Source organism: Hordeum vulgare, chromosome 6H (genome assembly GCF_904849725.1).
Source record: "Hordeum vulgare subsp. vulgare chromosome 6H, MorexV3_pseudomolecules_assembly, whole genome shotgun sequence".
In the NCBI taxonomy this organism is placed as follows: Eukaryota; Viridiplantae; Streptophyta; class Magnoliopsida; order Poales; family Poaceae; genus Hordeum; species Hordeum vulgare.
Window position 1 is genome coordinate 516521328 of NC_058523.1, and position 5276 is coordinate 516526603.

The following is a 5276-nucleotide window of genomic DNA, read 5'->3' on the forward strand; positions in this document are numbered from 1 at the left end:
AGAGTTTATCACGAGTGATGCGAGAATAATATAATAACCAAGACCGGTTAAGTCAAGACTTTTCAAGACCTCGTGATGCAATGCAACTTTGGATGAAGGACGGTTGATCGGCTCCCTGGAGAAACCAGTGGATGACCCGGGATGCTGGAGACGTGCCATGACATCTTGCGGAAAGCTTCACCCAGGCTCAAAGAGATGGACGGATATTTTCAAGACCCAAGGCTTACCCGCACAGCCACAAGTCATTATGGGCACTGGCTTGGTTGGACAACGTGGCAACTCTGGACAGGCGGTGCTAGCAGATGTAGAAGAACGGTAGGATTGGATGGGCACCGACATGGATTCAGAGGGACCCGTTGAAAGACCATGTTTTGATCATCCGGTCTTCAAACACCCTGAAGTGCGAGGACATACACGGAGGCGATCAAATCTTGTGGGGAACGTGTGCAAAACTCTGCAGAGTACTCAAACCTAATCGATTACCCGTGTCCACGGTCATGGACAACTTGAGCCAAAGGAACTGAAGTTATCTGGATCTCTCAACACCATTATATATATTTGATGAGGGTAATATTGATAACTTGGGTATGAGAACTGATTGGCGGAACCATCTCATTAACAACCAACTACGTAGTGATATTTTGCTTTTAGCCCCTCTCTTGTTGTAGGAGAAAATTTGCTTTACGCTAATACTTACAACACCACCTGCCATATATGCATATAGTATAGATGATATTTTACCCCCTCTCATATGTGACTTGCCGGCATATTCAATATGCTGACCTACACGGCTGCAACGTCTTATGTTGCAGATATTTTTCTTCGACGAGTAAGAGTACGATTCAGGGTTACGGTCTACACTCAACTTGCCGTTGGTGTTTATTGGGACTCCACTCCCTTGACTGCTTCCGCTGAGATATTTAAGGTATATATCAGTTTTACGCTATTTACATGTGATTGCACTTTGATATATACATTGATGTACTGTGTGTGCCAGCATACTGATCCAGGGATGGCACAGATACACAGAGGCTTGACTCGTTTTGAGTCGGGTCGCTACAGACTGCTTATAAGAATCCCATGGGCATGTCACCGTATAAAATGGTTTACGGTAAGGCCTGTCATTTACCTCTTGAGCTGGAACACAAAGCTTATTGGGTAATCAAAGAGCTCAACTTTGATTTCAAACTTGCCGGTGAGAAGTGGTTGTTTGATATAAGCTCGTTAGATGAATGGAGAGCCCAGGCATACGAGAATGCCAGGTTGTTCAAGGAAAAGGTTAAGAGATGGCACGACAAACGAATACAGAAACGGGAGTTCAATGTAGGTGATTATGTCTTGCTATACAATTCTCGTTTGAGATTCTTTGCAGGCAAGCTTCTCTCTAAATGGGAAGGTCCCTATGTTGTCGAGGAAGTATATCATTTCGGTGCCATCAAAATCAATAACACGGAAGGAAATTTTCCTAGAGTGGTAAATGGCCAAAGAATCAAGCATTACATCTTTGGTACTCCCATAAATGTTGAGACCAATATCATCAATGTCATAACTCCAGAGGAATACATAAGGGATGTTTATCAGCCCGTTTCAGACCTTGAAAACGAAGATGTATCTGTTTCGGCAAGAATTGGACTCCGATACTTTTCCAATAGGAAATTTCTTCCGTTTTGGAATTTTTGGAAAATTAGAAAAATAAAAAGCAGTCCGGAGAGCGAACGAGGCAGCCACAAGCCCTGCCACAGCACCCTACACTCCTGGTGGCGGTGGGCAAGCTTGTGGGCACCTCGTGTGCCTCCCGGACTCCGTTTTCTTGCGGAGGACTCCTTCTGGCCCAGAAAAATCAATATATAGTTGCCCGAAGGTTTTGATCTCTGTATCGCGTAGTTTTCCTCTGTTTTCGTTTCGAGCTTGTTGTCTGCCGCAGATTTAGAGCAAAGATGTATCAGGAATCTGTTGGGGAGAATGATCTTCACCAAGTTCATGAGGAAGTAGATGCTGATCTGAAAAGAGTAGAAGTCACGGAAGCCAGGGACCAAGCTAAGGAGAAAACCCAAGCTAGGGAGGAAGTTCAACCTATGTTCAACATTGAAGATGTTGAAGGAGTAGATTTTCTCCAACCCTTTCTCCACGTGTTGTCTCCATCCTTGATTGAACTCTTGAGGTTTTGCGAAACAACTCGTGCTAGCAATATTTCTCTTTCTCGTGAAGTTGTTTTGTTGGAAAACCATGTCACAGATCTCAAAGGTATAAATCAAAGATTGATAGCTCTCTTGGAATCAAAGGCGACAACAACAACACCATCACCACCAAAGGAAGACGATTAAGCATTGGTATGGGCAATCCCCTTGGCTTCTTCCAAGCTTGGGGGAGTTGCCCTGGTATCGTATCACCTTTATATCTTTTGCTTTTACCTTTGTTTTAGTTCTTTCCTTTTTAGTTTTTATTTCTTCTTTTAGAGGAATAAGTCTTTAGTTTTTAGGTTGAGTCTTTTGCTTTTGTCTCTCCCCCGATGTATTCGAGCTTACGAGCTATATAATAAAGAGTGTCTTAGCCAAGGGCTTTGCTTTGTGCCATGATCAAAAGTATGAAAAGAACGATAGCATGAAAGATCATGACACGATCTTATGGAAAGTGATAACTTCACTTATGACAAGTATGATGATTGAAACTTGTTGAGAATAAATCAACATAGACCTCAGTCATTGTTGCAATTAATAAGAAATAATAAGGAAAGAGAGGTTCACATATAAATATATCATCTTAGACACTTTTTACAATTGTGAGCACTCACCAAACTATTACATGCCTAGGAGTAGATGTTGGACAAGGAAGACAACATAATGAATTGTGTTTGCTTGGTTCCAAACAATGTTATATGATTAGAGATCCCTTAGCATGTGACGATTGCTTCCACCTCATATTAGCCAAAACTCCCGCACCAAGTAGAGATACTACTTGTGCATCCATAAACCTCCAACCCAGTTTTGCCATGAGAGTCCACCATACCTACCTATCGATTGAATAAGATCCTTCAAGTAAGTTGTCATCGGCGCAAGCAATAAAAATTGCTCTCTAATATGTATGATCTATTAGTGTGTGGAAAATAAGCTTTGTACGAACCTGTGATGAGGAAGACATAAAAGCGACAGACTGCATAATAAAGTTCTTTATCACAGGAGGCAATATAAAGTGACGTTCCTCCGCACTAAGAGGACACGCATTCAAACCTCAAAAGCGCATGACAACCTGTGCTTCCCTCTACGAAGGGCCTATCTTGTACCTTTACTTTTTACCCTTGTAAGAGTCATGGTGATCTTCACCAATTCCCTTTTTGCCTTTGTCTTGGCTACCTTCACATGCTTGGGAAAGATCTATATTCATATATCAACTTGGATTTGAGTACTTATGCTTTATTGTTGTTGACTTTACCCTTGAGGTAAATGGTTGGGAGGCAAAACTATAAGCCCCTATCTTCCTCTGTGTCCAGCTGAAACTTTGACACCATGAGTACCACGTGAGTTGTAAAAATTGTGGAAAACGAAAGAGATGATTGAGTATGTGGGTTTGCCTTACAAGCTCTTATTTGACTCTTTGTGATGTTGTGATAAATTGCAATTGCTTCAATGACTATGGACTATTGTTGGTTACTTCTCGGTAAGGTTTTTGCTTCATGCTTTGCTTTGTGAAGGAATTGTTACTTTCCCATAAGAATCTTTATGATATATTGTTGTTCTATGTGTGATCATGATGCCCTCATGTCCGTATTATGTTTCATCGACACCTTCGTCCCTCAGCATGTGGACATGTTTATGGAATTTGGTTTTCGCTTGAGGACAAGCGAGGTCTAAGCTTGGGGGAGTTGATACGTCCATTTTGCATCATGCTTTCATGTTGATATTTATTGCTTTTTGGGCTGTTATATTACTTGTGGTACCATATTTATGCCTTTTCTCTCTTATTTTGCAAGGATTATTTGAAGAGGGAGAATTCAGGCAGCTAGAATTTTGGACTAGAAAAGGAGGAAATCCTAGTCCACTATTCTGCACATCTCCAAATGCCCTGAAATTTTACGTGGATTTTTTCTGGAATATATTAAAAATACCGAGCGAAAGAACTACCGAAGGGGGGACACCAGGGCTCCACAAGCTTGCCCACCGCCACCACCCCCCTGGTGGCGCAGGGCAGGTGGGCTGCCTGACGTCCCACTAGCCCCCCTCTTTTGCTATATGAAGCGTCTTGGTCTAGAAAAATTAATAGGGAGATTATTCGTGGTTTCGCCGCCGCCACGAGGCGGAACTTGAGCAGATCCAATCTAGAGCTCCGGCAGGACGATCCTGCCGGGGAAACTTCCCTCCCGGAGGGGGAAATCATCACCATCGTCATCACCAACACTCCTCTCCTCGAAGGGGAGGCATCTTCATCAACATCATCATCAGCACCATCTCCTCTCCAATCCCTAGTTCATCTCTTGTAACCAATCTTCATCTCGCGACTCCGATTGGTACTTGTAAGTTTGCTAGTAGTGTTGATTACTCTTTGTAGTTGATGCTAGTTGGATTACTTGGTGGAAGAGTTTATGTTCAGATCCTTGATGCTATTCATTACACCTCTGGTCATGATTTTGATTATGTCTTGTGAGTAGTTACTTTTGTTCCTGAGGACATGGGATAAGTCATGCTGATAATAGTCATGTGAATTTGATATTCGTTTGGTATTTTGATATGTTGTATGTTGTCTTTTCCTCTAGTGGTGTTATGTGAACGTTGACTACATAACACTTCACCATATTTGGGCCTAGAGGAAGGCATTGGGAAGTAGTAAGTAGATGATGGGTTGCTGGAGTGACAGAAGCTTAAACCCCATTCTATGCGTTGCTTCGTGAGGGGCTGATTTGGATCCACTAGTTTAATGCTATGGTTAGACTTTGTCTTAATTCTTCTTTTGTAGTTGCGGATGCTAGCGATAGAGGTTAATCATAAGTGGGATGCTTGTCCAAGTAAGGGCAGTACCCAAGCGCCGTCCACCCACATATCAAACTATCAAAGTAATGAACGTGAATCATATGAACATGATGAAACTAGCATGATGGAAATTCCCGTGTGTCCTCGGGAGCATTTTTCCTCCTATAAGACTTTGTTCAGGCTTGTCCCTTGCTACAAAAAGGATTGGGCCACTTGCTGCACCATTGCTACTACTTGTTTCTTGTTACTCTTTGCTTGCTACGTTTCACCTCGCTACACAATCACTTGTTACCACTACTTTCAGTGCTTGCAGTT